General features: G+C 35.9%; 1 protein-coding gene across 10 annotated transcripts in view; it reads left to right on the forward strand.

Moving 5' to 3' along the window:
* The window catches only part of RBFOX1 (RNA binding fox-1 homolog 1), a 1,190,001-nt gene that overhangs the window by 1,170,415 nt on the left and 2,219 nt on the right, over nt 1-17,367 (forward strand). The window lies entirely within an intron of this gene.

Raw genomic sequence — 17,367 nt, forward strand, 5'->3', positions numbered from 1 at the left:
GAAGGACTAAAGACTTCTGGGAGTGGTGGGTGAAATTATATGTGTGTCAAAATTTTGTTTCTAATAATGTGCTGTGTAAAAGATAATTAGCGTGGAAAATCCTGACTGTCACCCAGCCTTTTAGGGAGAGGACAGGACACAGAAAACACGTAGTACTTTGTCCCATGTGCCCTACAAATTTAGATTCTTATGCACACAATGACCTCAGTGTGTAAACTTCCAGACACTGCTGTGAGTCCTTCTGTACATCTGAAGAGTAGTGGGACCAGGACTGTAGGAGGGAAAATGCAGTCGTAGCTTGATGCTTTTTTAGGAATACGTAGTAGCACAGACAAAGCAAGCTGAGCAGAGCCATCCTTTGCCAGAGTGAGTCACTGCAGAGCAACTTTCAGGAGGAGCATTCAGAGAAATGGCCTTTCCCAAAATTAGGTTGGAATTGTGCTTTCTGATGGATTGAAGTCACAAAAAACAAACCAACCAAAACAAACAAACAAAACCCCAACAACAACAACAAAAAAAACCCCACCAAAAACCCCTGAGAGCCATACTCTGAATCTCTTCCTATCTTCCACTTTCAGATTTGGAATTTTCTAGCTGTCAAGAAGCCAAATGATGTCTGTGCAAGGCAGGATCGTCAGTGAGGCCTATACTGCCCACCCCATCTCTACTATGTTTCTGTTGTTTCTGAATTCCAGTCTACTTTAAGTTGCCAGTGGCCATCAAAATAGTCTGTTTAGACATTAAAAAGTGGTAAAAGTTGCGTGTGTTTATGTGTAATCGAATTATCAGAGTTTCAATATTTAGGAGATCTTTCCCTCTGTTTCCTCAGTGAGGAAAAACTCCCAACCTTCCACACATGAAGGAGCCTATTCAGAATTATATCCAAGATGGTATTAATCAGAACTTTTCTCTGATGTGGAACCTGTTTGACGTTCCAGGAGCGGAGATCATTAGTGTTAGTGTCTAGTAGGGGGATGGGAAACATTAAGGGAGTTTTGGGAAAGGAAAAAGTCAGTGCTGTTCATCACACAGAAATGCTGTTAATACTAACATTAACAATTGACCTCATTGGAATACTGAGTATCTCAAACCTGAAACTAACCCACAGAATTTATGTAGATTAAAAGCAATTAAAAAGAGAGTCAAGACAGTTTAAACATGCTTACAGAGAAGATTCCTGTAGAAATGAAAGCTAAATATACTACTCAGCAATTGCAAAATTGTTGACTTTTCTATTAAATTTCCCATATAAGGCCTGCTTAAGCTTAAATGTGGTGCAGCTATGCATGTGGCTTCTGTATGACGTCAGGATGCTTTAGAATGAGCATGGAGAAGTTTTTTTCTGTACCACTCCAGCCCAGTTAAGGTGGCAGGTAAGAAGCAAGACTGTAAATGCAGGGTTTTAGTCCTGTTAACTAACTTGTCATAGTATGAGCATTCTGAAGAAATTAGGCTGTGGTATTTAAAAATTAAAAAAAAAAAGGCAAAGACTTTTTTTTTAAAACCAGGCCACCCAGAAGACCTAATTTCTGTTAGTATGTAACATCTATTGAAGTAATTTGTAATTAGTAATATTTTTCACTAAGTAGCATATATAATAAAAATCTGAGTCAAGCTTCACTTAGATTCCTGCTCTTCAATTGCTTAATTAAATATTTTGGATTTATATTTTGTAATCTTAAGTCTTTCAACACAGAGGCCTGCTTTGCTTTAGAACAGGGCACTTTTAAGTCAGGTGATAAAGTTGAACCTGAAAATACTTTGTTATGCTCTTTTGAAGTTTGATTCTGCAGAGTTTAGTTTTGATTCTGAGAGCTGGACTTTTTCGGCTCACCTCATGCCATCACAAAAGCGTGCAAACAATATTTGGATTTGTAGTGCAAGCCTTGTCCGTAATACAAATCATCATTTGTCTAAATACAAATGATTAGTTTAGTCATTCTTCAGGGCATAAGCTCTGATGCTGCTGCTGAAGGATCTTGGAAGAAAAGGTCTCCTGTAACAAAAAGTGCAGTACAGGGAGATACATGCAGAAAATCAAGTAGGTTTTTTTTTTTTACCCTGTGAAAAAGATGCTAAGGTAGAAATACTGGCAGAAAGTTGTGAAAGAATCCTCTACTAAAGCTATTCTCCATTCTATCACAAATTACATCTCTCCATGACAGTTTAGCAAGAAGCAAAAATTCACGTGTGGGGTTTCTTCACAGAAGTAGGTCTGTAGACTAAACAGCTGTAGTGAGGATAAGGCTTGGACTTCATTATTAAAGATTTTTTTTAGATAAATAGATCCAGTTTTGTGCTATATCATGGCCTGTTTTCACCAAACTAACAACATCAAGGAGAGAGAAAGAAAGTACTTAATGTATGTGATATGCAAAAGACCTGCTGGGTAGAAATAGCAGATGATAAGACTGCTAGGAAGATTTCTGTCAGATCTGGGCCCTTCGAGGAATCTTATTTGTTAGGAGTCTGCCAAAGGGTCTGTGGGCAATGGAGCTGAGGAAATTAGGATGTGTTTGAACCTTTTGAAAGTTTTGGGAAGGCAGGTTCAACAACTGTCCCCAAGTAAGAAAGAGCATCTAAATCATTTAATATTACTTCAGTTGTCCTCCCTTTCTGTTTCTGTCTGAATTCAGGAAATACATGAAATATTTAAATGGTTGGGGGTTTTATCCAACTTTAAAAATACGGTTATTAGCATACTAATAAAAATCAGTGATAGTTTTCAATTTACTAAAAGAAATAAGAAATTGATAGATGGGCTTGAAAGGAAGCAATCGTATGCAGAAGTGCTTGCCCTTGGGGAACAGCTGCTCAGATAGAGTGCAGCCATTAGGGAATAGCTGCTTGGATGGAACGCAGCTGTTCGGATTCCCAGCAGTGGGTTCTTATGACCCACACTGTCTGGGTGTCCATCAGAGAGCTCAGGCTGCCCAAAGGTGCCACTCCAGCACTTACTGGGATTGTGCTTAGCCCAGGGTGTGACTATCTGGCACACCAAATTTATCCAACTGTACGCTTAGATCAATGTATTTGTCACGTTACTCTTTCGAGTTGTTTTTCTGTTTATCTCCCTTACAACCAATAACAACTTTTGAAATCATATTTTAAAAACAATTTTTTAAAAAGATTCTCTGGATTTTACATGTGAATACAACTGATATATGAAACAGTGAGAAGTAAAAAATTTGTTCTGTACTTTCACAGTTCATAAACAAATTCCTTTATGGGAGCAATTCTGTGTTTTAATAATTGAGCAGGGCTTACCATATAATAAAGTTTGATCCACTTACACTTCTTGTACCTATCTGAATCAAGGGAAGTGTAGCGGTGATGAGGAGCATTAACACAGTCTAAAATGCATCATGAATTTTCACCATACCTTGCTTTTTTAAAATCCTTTAATACACTTAGTGCATAAAACTGGTCTTTAAAAGGAACAACCCTCTATGGGCAAAGGACTGAAGTTAGCTCCTCTTTTCCATGTCTGATTTTTATGTACTTTAAGATAGAATATGATGCACCACAGTGTCAGCTTGCCTCAGAAGACTCCTGCAAGCTATGGGGTTGTCCATGCTAAGGAGTGATGTCTGCTTTGAACATCAGGTGTAATGTAGGTATATAACGACACCTCTGATTGCCAGTTCTCCCTCTAGGTCTACGTAAACAATAATACAGAACATAACAAAATAAAAACCTGCCACAGTAAAAACATTCAAGCCATCCAAACAATTTCTTGCAATTGTTACAAGTAATACCCAATTAGTTACAAAAAGATGAAACTGGCTTATTGACCTCCAGCATCTGGCCTTGCTTGTCATTCTCATGGTTGCTATGCTGCCCAGTATGTGGTGGCCTCCTTACTGTTAAATTGATTTATGGAGTTGTCAAATGAATTTTCCAAAAGCAAAATACAGGGAAAATAGTATCTTCCTCTGACAATTGAGGCACTATAAAAAGGAGTATTTCTAGTATTTTTTTTTAATAAGTATCACTTTAGTTTACATTCATAAAATTAATTTTCTACCAGTAATTAGCAGAGTTGGAAATAACAAGTAAGATTTTAGAACGCTTTCAATATCTTCTGTCATTCCACAAGGCTAATGGCAGTTAGTGTTCTGGGGTCTTTAAGTAGCTAACCCAGCATTATTATTCTTACAGATAATTCTCTGCTTTGAAATCTGAAGACAGTATCTGTGTCTCAGTATTCTGTAACATCAAATGCTCTGAATAGAGACAAACGAAAGGAGTTTCTCAGCTGGCCACTTAAGAGGCAGTTTTTAGAATAGTCATTGTTTCATTTAGATGAGAGGGCAGTTTTAATTTCATAGAAATTAATCAGATATTCTGTTAAACAGTGGCTGGTAAGTCTGCGTTGCTACTGGCTGAGGCCCTTTTAGGCAAACATCAACATTTTCTTTCTATGTAATTTTCATGAGAGGTGATAATAAAAGGAGGGGATAGTGGTAAATACAGCGACAAATTATACTACTGATGAAATATAGAGGAGGTCTGTATCTACAATGTTAACTTTAACCTCTTTCATTTAAAAAGAAAAAAAAGTTTATCTCTTTAGCATTACTTGAAAGGTAGATCTCAGCAGCTTGTGAAATTGCTGTAGATGACAAAAGAAAGAGCAAAACTACCAGCCTTATATGTCCAAAGGAAAATGACAGTTTGATCACTAATTCATACTCAAAGGCAGGTGATAGTACCTCTGAGACAGGGTAGAGGCAATGATCAGATATCCTCCTTTTGAACTTTATCCTGTCCCTATACTATGGATTACAGTCCTTTTTCTTTTTTTAAATTTCTTTTCCCTAAAATGTGAACTTCCAAATAATAATGTTTATAGATTTCTAAATGAGAATTTAAAATCTCTTTCATACATTGGAGGTGAAGTAATAGAAATAGATTCTAGTCTCATAGGACTTAACTCTTCAAGGTCCTGTTATTCCTAAGAGGTGTTTGCTCCTGATTTGAATGATGTTCAATGGGCTCTTCAGAAAACTTAATGCTTGACAGAGCTTTTGGCATCTTGCAGAACCAAGTTTTCTGGGCAGTCTTTAGTAAAAGGTAGAACTAGTTCCTTTTAGCTCCTATTTGGTAGACTCTTGCATTAAATCTGTGCAAATCATAATACCACAGGTTTTCACCTTAACTAGCAGTGCAGACTGTAGGAGCTACATGCATTTGGAGTAAACCACCACCCTAATGGCTTCACCCAGGTCCTCTATTAATCCTGCACAACACAAAAACGATTTGAGGAAGCTGTGTATATGCATATACAGGAATCATATGATGTTAATCCTTAAACATGGTTTCCACTAACCCAAATCCTGTTTGCTTTGACTTCAGAAAGGACAAATCAGGATTTGTGGCATAATGAAGTTTTCTGCATTTTGAAATATTAGTGTATTTAGCGGTTCTCTTCTTATGTTACCTGGTTTTAAAAAAAGAATTTTGCAAGAGAAGGTTTCTATTAAATTACTCTTATCTCTAGTTTATTTTCCTGAGATTCTGCAAAAGACTTTTCTGTGTATTTGGATGACAGTATATCAGAATATACTATGTCATTTTTATTATTTTTTTTAATAAACAGCAGAAATTTCATTTTCTGATTGCATTCATATTAGATATTAAAAAAGCAAAATCTTTTCCTTTCACTAGCCTCCTTTCAGATGCACGACGTAAATGGCAATTTTATTTTTTTCCAAGCGCTTTTTACATATTTTGCAGTACTGCCCTTTAATATCTATATCAATATAAATATTGTTTTATTTTTATTAGACTTCATAAATATATTGACATCTGTAACACTAAACATGAAGCTTCCAATGCAAGAGTTTGTACATAGTCCATACCCAAATGTCACCATTATTTCATTGAAAAGATCCCAGCATGTCTACCTCATGATCCTTATAAACTCTGTAGTACTGAAATACGTCAACACTTTTTCTTGCTACATTCATTAAAATTAAGCACCCTTACCCTACCCCATCTGTAAACATCAAGTCAATTGGCAGCTAGCACATTTCCCAGTCAGCAAGCAGTATTGTGAATTTTATCTTCTCTTGCAGAAATCAATTCGTCTTCGTTGCAGCAGATGAAATTTCTTGTAACACCTCTGCAGGTAACAATCATTGATACTTCTTGATGCATCCATCCAGGTCTCAATATCCTTTTTCACATGCTGCATTTAATCGTAAGAGAAAGCATAGGAAAGTCCAGAGTATAAATCTTTGGAATAGTTTAATTAATTTATAGCTTCAGCCTATAGGTTCTGCCATATAAAAGGCTTTAGGTTATTTTGCTGACTTTGTTGTTTTATTTCCAGTTTAAATTTCATATGGCCTAGTACATAAGGATATGTTGAAATTCTAATAAAAACTTACTGTGCAATACAGTCAAGACTGTGACTTTCAAAGAGCCAAACCAAACAGAACAAATCAAGAGAGTAAAGGTTTAGATGTATGTAGGACATGTAAGTGCTTAGATTTAACAATTTTCTTTTCAACTCTTTGGGGGCAAACATTGCCCACAAGGGTACTGCAGACCCTGAAGCACTCACAAAGTCTATCCTATGGATAAGATAGTGGGAGAGAGGGTCTATGTCTTCAGAGGATCGCTCTCTAGTAAGTAAAAAGCCTTAGCTGCTTTGCTACTCTACTATCATGTTGTAAGCCATGGGTACAGAAGAATGAAGGATGTTTTTAAAAGGTAATGGTAATTTATAAATATATTGACTATGTCAAGGGTTTTTCTCTCTTTTAAGCAGTAGAGTTTGAACAATCTTAGTATTAATTCAGGTAAGGATGGTAATATGTCACTACATAAGAAATCAAAACCAAAATAAATAGTAACGGTGCTGGGACATACTCTGCCAATAATGTTATGAAAAAAATCTACTGAGTTCATAGGAGCTGCTTGTATTGAGGGATGAAAGGGTATGTAAGTGTGACACAAATTGTTGATATTGAGAAGTGTTTATTTACAGAGCTTTACATTAGCAGAAATAAGTGAAAGGTGAAGAGTTTTTTGCTTATGCCATAGTGGGCTGCATAGAAACAAATGAAGAACCATTATTTATGGAAAAGATTATAGCTAAAGCCAAAAAATGCTAAAAATGTGACAATCTATTTTAGCCACAGCATTTTTGGTGGTAATCTGAAAAGTTCTTCTGTAATAAAATCTGATTTACCTTAGATTTTTTCTCAAAGTCCTAAATCTTTAAGAGAATACATTTTGAGAAGTCAGCATTTGATGCAAGACTTGGATCTTGACTTCCATTATTTCTCTTGTTCTTCCTCCTCAGCTCTGGTTTACAGTCAGCTGTAGTTGGGAGACAACTAACTGATAAATCTAAGCCTTGCTAAATAAGAACAACTATCATTATTTTGGCCATTTTTAAACTTGAAATTCTTGAGAGAGAGATGTGGTCTTTAATATTTTCCTTGTCCTGAAAACAATTTCCTGTTTTACAGAGTGAACTTTTCTAAGCAGTAATTATTTCTCTGATAAAAGAGATGTTTTTTCCTTTCCATTCAGGTATAATTTATTTGCCCAAGACTATATTTTATCTATTCCATATGACACTACTTTGAAATTCTGGTCAGAAATACAACAATCTTATTTTTCAGTAAATTCAGGGAACTTTGCAGAGAAGAAAATGGATCTCTGTATATTTATGAAAACTTTTCAGTTTACCAGTTGATTACCTCTGTTGAAGTGATTCAACAATAAGATATTCTTATTAGTCCTGGTTTTGGCCATATGATGAACATCACCATCATAGGTGACTGTAGGTGCCTTTTTTGCAATTTGGTCTGAAGGAGAAAGCTAATGAAAGCCTGTAACTGCTGTTGCTTTTATACTTAAGTTTTAGTTATAGCATTTAAAATACTTTTGGCTTTATAAAATAATACTTCTCTGGCCCATATTCCTGTGGTACGAGTTGCCAAAGTTTGGTCTTCCAAATTTCTAACTGGACTTTCAACTAACTTTATTATCTGTTGTTTTATGTTTTAATACATGGGTCATATAGAGAAATACACAATTTTTCAGACCCCAAACTAACCTTACTGTGGTTTTCCAGATGCATGCAAAACACCTGCAGTGCAATTCAATAGTGCTTTTTTTTGGTGTTCCTACACTCAATTACAGTGATTCAACTGTGTTTGTAAAATTGATATAAAGTGAAGATACTGCTAATATGCTCAGTGTTTGAAATGTGAGTATATGTATGTTTGTATTTTTTTCCTTGTAAAGAATGTGTGTGTTTGTAGATTGCAAACAATAATATAATAAGTAAACAGTTCATTGGATCTTCAGCAGCAAAAGATAATGGGAGGTCTTGGGTGGTTCTGCTGGTAATATTCACTGTTCTCTTCCTAATACTTTGTCACTCCTGCCAGAGGACACTTAGTTCTCAGCAACATGATACCACTTTTGATTTGGGAATAAAGTACTCATGAATAAATAAATGTGTTAATGAGCAGACAGCATGTCCATACACACATTTCTATTTATGTGTCTGTATCTGTTCTTGCATGCATTTTACATAAAGAAAACCTATTCAAGTATCTGACAGAAGGATCCCTCCATGGGAAATTTGAAAATATTTCACTCTTGACTGCATCCAGTGCATTTGGAGGCTAAAAATAATTATTCTTCGGAAAAGAAGTTCTGTGCTTCTGGGATAGATCTTCTCTGGCAGGCATGATTAAAGAGTGTGCAAACAGACCTGAACTAGAATAGAGTTTGTCCTCTCTCAGTTTGATGATAGAATTTTAACAAGGATGTCTGAAGATTTTTCTCTAGCAAATCTTTGACAACGGGTACCTTAGGGGAGAATTAATCCTGAGGATCCCAGCTGATGGGGGCCATGAGCATCTTGTCCCGACAAGCTCCCAGTAATTCATAATGGGCCCCAGAATAAACCCATGGTTTATTTACCTATTGGTTACAGAACATTATTAATTTTGAATCTTTAGTAGGTTTAATGATTTCTTCCAATTGATGCTCAATATGTATTTTTTTTTCTTTTAGGTTTTGTAAGATTGAATTCATAGTCTGTAAAGAAAAAAATATTTTGTAGTGCCTTTTCCAAGTGCATGCTTGGATGTGTCTACATATTACATTTTATGATTTTTGTGTAAATATAAGGCAGGATCATTATTTTGTATTTATATCACTCTTTCTTTCTTCCTCCAATTTTTACATGTTATCCAACTTCCCTCTACAAACAAAAGAATCCAGTGCAATTGCATGCCTGGTATTATTTTTCTCCCAAGTGTATATGCAGTTTATGATTTTGATAGAGAGAGAAGCAAGTGTATATATAAACCTGAATTTGGAATGAAGTGTGGTGGAAGTGGATATAACATCTGTCCAATTGTGACTGTGTTTATTTAAATATTTGAGCAGAATCATCCCTGGGAGGCAGGATTGTGTGTGTGTATGTGTGCAGAGAAATGTGTCCTAAAGCTTTAGAAGTCGACGGTCTTAGATTAAGTTATTGACCTCCATTTAGAGGTAGATGCAGTCTCTGAAACAGATGAAACATTCTGGATAGTTCCATTTTATATCTCTAGGAAAAAAACAGTTCCTTAAAAGCTTAAAGAAGCAAACACTGGAGTTTGTACTTTTGGAATAGTTTGGACATAATGGCAATTTTAAATTTGATCAAGTAATTGTAATTGTTCTATTTGCTCTAATGAACCTGTCAACACGATCACTACCACAAATTTCACTCATAAACAATAGCAAATATGGAGACATTTCTAAGGAAATTAAGGAATATTTGACAAAGTGCTTGGCACGGTTCAGATGCCTGTGACGTACCTCTGCCACAGCACCTAAAGGTCAATATCCTGCCATACATCCTTGCATACATCGCATTGGCTGATTCATGTGTTTGGTGGGAGATGCCAGTTACATTACACTTTTTTTAAAGGGATTTCTGAGAAATACCTATAATCCAAGCTGCTTGGGAAGAATGCACTTTCAGAGAGATTTCTTTCAGCCTTTTTGAGTTGCTGTGTAAAGACATATGTTCACTTGTGAAAGGTTTTCCCTTTTAGTATTGCTGCCTATGGGTTTGACTTAATTTCATGAAGCAATTTGACTGGGAAAATAACCATTTTCTGTGAGATGCTTTTATTGTCACGTTATATTCTTCCACTAATCAAATAAAATAAAACATGAATATGAAGGAGAATCTGAGCTCTTTGTGCTGGTGTTCATTTAAGGCTGTACTGCCATTCCCTCTGAAAATAGCAGATACTGATTTTTTTATTTTTCTTTTTTTTTCTTCTCTGGAAAGACTAGGAAATGTTGTGCTAATGCACAGTTTTAAACTTCTATAAATTCAAGTGTTCTTTATGTTGGCAGTTTAAACTTGCCTTTACTGCTGCTGTATATGGTTGCTTATATGGAATTCCATTTGTTACAGCTTTTACTGCTCTTGGTAGTAGTGTGGTAAAGATGTTCAGCTATTGGGTCAGTTGATAAAAATCGGTAAACACTTTGATGATTCTCTGTCCTTCTTTCATGAAGTTTGATTAATTCCTTTTTCTCACCCAGTGAAAACACTGGCAGCCCTTTCTGGCATCTTTGTCATTATCTCTTTGACAGCTTGCCTTCCCGGTGCTTACAGTTCTAGGTCAGTTCGCTTGGCTAGTCAAATGTGACAACATGACAAGATTAAGTAGAGCTGAGGTTCTGTGATTTGTAAATGGAGGATTTGCAATGTGAAGCTCCTTTGATAACAGAAATAGTGAATAATCTGTGTTTGCCCTCAACAAGTGCGTGGGAGCATGTGTACATCTGTACTTTTTTTTTTTTATAATGCAACAAGAATAATTTTTTTCTCTGAGAGACTGAAAATAGTGCACATGAAAGGTAGTTTGTCTGTGTGCATGTATGTATGGTTAGATACAAGTACCTTAAATAAGGAAGCATCCAGTTTCAATGCATTGAGGTCATTGTATTACATTTAAAATATTTTTTTAAATGGCAATTGCAGATTACAGAACCTTACACACAAGCACAAAAGTCTGCTTTAAAATTCAATAAAATACCCAGTATATTTGTTATTGAATTAGATAATAATATATTTGCAGTTCATTGCCCCAAAATACAATAAGAATAGGAAAGTGTTTTACAGATTAAAGAAATACTTGGTTTTCATTGTTATACAGTTGGGTTTAGTTGTCACCTCAGGTTTCCCGAGTGGCTTTTCATATGAACTTTATGTAAAGTCTGACTTTCTTGGTTAGAGATTATACAGAAAGGTATTGTTGGTAGCATGGAATTATGTTAGATTTTTAGCTAAGCATCAAGTGAAATCCCCATGCTTGTGTAAATCCGACAGCAAGGCCAACTGAAACTTTAGAGAAAGCTTTTAAGCTAAGGTCTGTCTCTGAGATTGTTCCATGGCAGTTATTCAGCATCAGCTCAGGGGCACGGTCACCTCTTATTGCACTTCTCTCTTTCTGCAAATGAACCAATATCAATCATAATTCTTTAAATGTTTAACAAAGTGGCAGCTCAACTTTGGATGTCCTTGAATAGCTAACAAACTTCAAAAGAAGCTACAAGTTGGCATAGAGAAGTAAAATTTTAAGTCAGGTCTGAGCACTGGTGACCAAATTTTCTGCAAACTGAGTTCATCAGTTAGCAAGAAAATTACCTGGCATCAGATGTGACATAAAATAAAATCCTGAATAGGCTTCTCAAGTTCTTCTTGCCTCAACCCGTAGGAAAAAGCAAAGACTACCTGCAATATTTCATCATCAATGATGTATTCATGAAGATCCCTTCTTGGAAATCTTTATTATCAGTCTGTCCCTATCGTAGACTATGGTCAAGTTTCTTCATCTTCGTGAAAACCTCGGAACATCAATACTTTATTAATAGGTCATCCCTCATGGCTTTCAAGGTGTACAGGGGTTCAGCACCTTGAAGTTGTGCTGTTTCATTGTTCTGTCTGTGCTGCATCTTCCCAATTCTTTCTCTGCTCCATATCACAAATCTGTAAACCATTATTACTTGTGGAAAAGGAATATGATATGGAACAAAGTATTTGATGGTCTTCCTTTGTAGAATGATCTTTGAGTTTGACACTGAGCATTTAAAACTTAGCATAGAGAATTTTAGCATTCTTGACCTTTACAATCAATGAAAAGGACTGGAAAGTGGCTTCATCAGCAAATTCTTTTCCTTGTTTTTAAGTAGGATAAATGTCTTTTCCTCGTCTTCTGAGATACATAGAGAGACTCTATATAGAGATAGAGAGACTCACTGCTCATTCAGATGACAGGAATTCCTAAAGTTGCTTGGTGTTAACATCTAAAATGGAATAAATGGATTAATTGCACATGCTTTGAACACCCTAAACAGGTACCATCCTGCTATGGTAAAGAATTTTAAGTTAAAGGACTACCACAGCTGAAGAGTGTTGAACCATTGAGGTTAAAATACTGCTCAGCAGTGTGGTGTGTAACTGGTACACATGCAAACAAGTTCTGCTGCCTGTGTCATCTGTCTTGCTGTCATTGTAGTTGTATGACCAAGAGAAAGAATAAGGTGTTAGTTACTGGAATCGTTTATCTCGGTAATACCAGGTAACCCTTGTGTTCCTTGTATTCCTTACAGTTCTTTTTACTAAAATCTTCATGTCTTTGTCTAAATTTTATGGCAGTTCTGCATTCAGATCTGACAGAGGAGATATGGGGATTGCCCTTTCCATGCCACCTGCCACCAGCACTAGTGCAAGAAGGGCAAGGAGTACCAAAGCTCTCCCCCTGCCTGGCCAAGTCTCACCATTCAGTTGCCTTTTTAATGAAAGTTAGTAATATTTGTCAGTGCAAGAATTTCAGTAACTGAAGGTTATTCTGGTTGGAGGTTCATCCTGCAGAGGTCTGATGAAGAAGCAGTTTTATTACTTGATTGTTCATGTATAAGCAAAACCAGTAAAGAGTGAGTAATATTGTGGAAAAGTTAGAAATAGGAGCTTTCCAGCAGTGTACTTTGCTCGTAATGTGGCAAGTAGTAGAGGATAAGATCAGAGGTAGTACCAGATTTTTAACTTGCCTTTTTATAGTTCTTAAGCAAATTAATTCTTCTCTTTAGTTCCCCCAGCAACTATATCAACTTTAAGAACTGGGGAGAAATTATAACAATCAGAAAAAATGTGTCTCAAATTCCTAAAAAATACAGTTATTTTTAAAAACTATCCTTCTGTTATTCTCAAATCACTTGAGGAAAATGTGTTAACTTGGTTCATATCTTATACTGTGAATTTTTCCTTATTAATGCTTTTTTAAAACCCTATATAGTATGTATATTATTAAGAAGCTTCCAGATGTTTCCAGTATCAGAGCTCCACTCTGTCCTAGGTGTATATGGGAGTACAGCCTTAGTACCCAAGAGCTTAAAAGCCTAATATGGTAACTACAGTTAGAGAGGCCCTTACTTTCCGTATTTTTAGAGACTTCAGCAATACCTACTGCTGATAACTTAAATAAGAGCTTCCATTTCAAAGGTGCTACTAAAATAAATCTCACAATAAATTATTATTTTTAATTCTCTTTATTTTTCTGAGGGCAACAAATTGTCCTTTTATTCTAGCAATTTTAGACACTCTACTGAAAATGATTGAAGGAATTGAGTAGCATAATATGTACTGCAATTTTGGTGGGTAGTTTACAGCTACATGTACAGATGTTAGATGTTACGCTGATTATTTCTTTCTTCCCCCCCCCCCCCCCCCGGTTATTTCGCAGTAAGTTGTTAGTACAGCTACCTAAGAATCAGTGCCAATATGCTAACAAAATGCTAGCAAACGTTAATTTTTCCTGTTATGTCCTGAATACTTGTTCCAGATATACTGGAAAAGAGGGGAACTTACCTTGTTCTAATTAGTGATGCATCAAAATTGTTCATTAGATGTGTTGTTAGGTGAGAATTTGTGAGTGCACGTATTGGTTTTGATACATTGATTTAACTTTCTGTACAATACACAATTGCATTGACTATTAATTTATTCGGAATACTTTGCCATTTGCATGTCCTAAATTTTAGTAAATTGCTTACCTAGAATGATTATTTCCAGTGTAAATTTTCACAAAGCATTTAAATGCCACTAATTTTAATGAGAAATAATCATGCTGGCATAACAGTGAATAAATGAACCAATGACTATGTGACTGAACTAGCTTACTGATTTTCAGTGTGACAGTGTAGTTTAAATCCTTCTTACTATTTTCAGCATGGAAATCAGAATCTATTCTGCTAACCTTCTGAGCTTCTAAATTTGGTGTCATGCAAGGGCGTGTTTAAAAATTAGCATTTAAAAAGAAACCCACTTGCTTTAAGTTTAAGCTGACACTGTTCCTTTCCTCTGTGGAAATGAAATTTATTAATCATAATAAAACCATCATATTCTGAAGGTAGAGGTCACCCTGAGGAGAAAAAAAGTCTATTCATCACAGAGGAATTTCAATACATTTTTCTTTTCCCAGACAATATCCAAGCATATATTCTCTCCTCTTTGGAAATATATTCTTCCATGTTTATGCTTGCATATGTCAAGTCTGTTTAGGAGGGTGCAAGAATAAGAATTTTACAATTTGATTTTATAGACTCTGTTTTCTTTTACAGAAGGTTTGGAAGACTGCCTTTTACATGTTATTTTGGTTTATGTTTACTTTGCATGTTTGTCGAAGTGGAATTTCAGTATCCTGTAAAAGGAAGAAGTGTTTCTTATTTTAACAAGAACATAAGCATTGCTAATTCTGAAATACCATTTTTATGGTAATATCACAGTACAAACTTCAACATTATCATAATAGAAATGTAAAACTGTTTTTAAGGAGCAAGGATTAACTTAGGTCACAGTTTTTGTGTTAGGATTACCTTACAACTCTTGTTTTAAGGGGGAAGCAGAGTTTATGCAGATAAATTAAAAAAAGCAATGTAAAGCACTGACAATAAGTTATGACTCATTTGGCAAAAGAGTAATAAAAATGTACTCAGAAGTAAATACTATGTTGAAGCAGTACTATTTTCTTTCTTTTGAAATTGCTTAATGTGGATTTTTAGCCATATTTTCCTTATAGTTGTCCAGATTTATGTAAAATACTGATATAACACTGTTAGCAACATGTTTTATTACATCAATATTGTAAACTTGCTCGTTACTTCAGTAGCTGGGTTAAACATGCTAATAATTTCATAAGACTTGAGCACTATGCCTTCAGGCTTTTTCCTTCCTAACACTTTAGGCCACCCTGGCCATGGCTGACACATTAGACTTTCAGTTTTGTGGGGCACTGTGATATAGTCAAGGATCTGGCAGGAATGGGATGCATCGTGAAGACCAACTACAACCCTGCTGCTGGGAATGGATCAGAGCAGTAGAAACCAAAAGCTCATAAAGTCCCAGTGTAGTTAACTGCTTACACTAGACCAAAACTAATAGAATTCTTACAGAACTAAATTTACAGTCCTGGCTGAGCATTAGAGTAATACCATCTAATCAGGGAAAAAGAAAGAAAGTTTGAAAATATGCTGAGTGCCATTGCTTTAAAAATATGCCCTGGCATTAAGGTGAGTGTAAGAATAGTGCACACAATTCCTCTTTCATATTATTAGGGAAATTCATAGTGCTGGAATCAAGCCTAGCTTTAAATTAATAATTTTCCCTTTCTAGATGTTTTCTTACTCTTTGAGTGAGGTTTGGTTTGGTTTGAGAGAATTAAAATGTGTTCTCATACATAAAAAATGGGCATACAGAGGAAATTGTAGATGACCAAGACATAAGTGATTCTGTTATGGCTGCCATCCAATCCAACTACTTTAAATATGGTAATGTTTGCATCCTAATGTGGAGGGCTACCAAGGCTGAGCTTTATGGAAGTTCTTCCAACCAGAGAGGTTCCAGAGTATGGGGTCTGTGTCAAACCTGCTTGAAGAAATCTCATGCCCCCTTTCCAACTCAATGCATCACGAAGTGTCATTTACCCAATACAGGCTGATATGAGCAACTTTTCCTTTCTGTATTTTTTTCAGTGGGAACTGCCTGGTTTGTTTGTTGTTAACTGCCTTGGATAATTTCCAAGGATGGTATTGTCATGGATACCAAGTATTTAAATCAAATCAATACATCGGATGCAAAAGAGGAACTGATACCTTTTATACAAGTCTTGTAGACATATTTTCCTGAGTTTAAGACCATGTCTTAAGGAAGATGATGCCCAACACACTTCTTCCGCTGGATATTCATATATATGTCTGATACAGGCAGAGAAGGCCTCATAGCTAAAGTAAATGTATTTAAATGTGTGAGGTAAGCTGCAGAGCCCACATTTGTGAACTTGAGGTACTTTCATAGATTTAATAGATACTATCCCTTAGTATGAAGTTGAATTTACTTGAGTAAATAAGACAGTACCACAGAAACCATTCAGCTCCTCTGGTTGTACTTAAAGTGAAACATCCAAATTTTGCCGTAGAGCATTTTATAAGATAAGTATGCTTTACATTTGCTCAAAATGCTGGGATTTTGCTGGGAAATAAAGGCTTGTTCACAGTATCAAATATCAACCAATGTCCACTTTGAGGTTTGTACTTACTCAAATTATTTCTGCTTTCATTCATCAAAATGTGTGGTTGTATATCTCCTTGGAGAAAGGAATTGCAGTCTGCAAACCTGTGACCCCCGGCTTGGTCAGAGAGTGAGAGGCAGTTACATAAAGTCTCTCAACTTGTCAGTGCTGAACCCATTTGCCTTTAGATAGTACAGTTGTCTCAGGAGGTGATTTGCTGGGATTTCCATACGCAATGAATCCCTCATATTCTTGCAAATGTTGGCTCAGTGACATGGAGAATTAGAGAGAATTGTCTATGTTAATTTCTACTCCTTCTTTGAAGATGTCACTGGGTAGGTAGGAATGTGTAGTTCAGATAATTCGGGTCTCTGCCTCTCATCCAGGCCCCACATTAGTGGGTGGTGGAGGATTGCATATGCTGTGGAAACATTCCTTTCTCAGCTTTCCCTCAGCTGATTATCTAGCACTCAGTTAATCAGATTCTGCTTGTGGAGGAGCAAGTACATGGTAATAAAATAGGACAACTGCCCTCTTTTGAAAAGAATTCAGTTTATATTTGTATCTGAAAAATAAGGTGCCTACACAGAATGAGACCAGACTGGGGTTACTGTTCATATAAAGCTAAAAAGGCTAAAAACAGAGATATCAAGAGTGTTATTATAACTTGTTTACTACATTAGCCCTCATGTGCAAGACACCACTACAATATCAAGATTGTTTTTGTCATTATATTTGACACCTCAGATCAAATGGA

This window comes from Indicator indicator, chromosome 22 (assembly GCF_027791375.1).
Source record: "Indicator indicator isolate 239-I01 chromosome 22, UM_Iind_1.1, whole genome shotgun sequence".
NCBI classification, from domain to species: Eukaryota; Metazoa; Chordata; class Aves; order Piciformes; family Indicatoridae; genus Indicator; species Indicator indicator.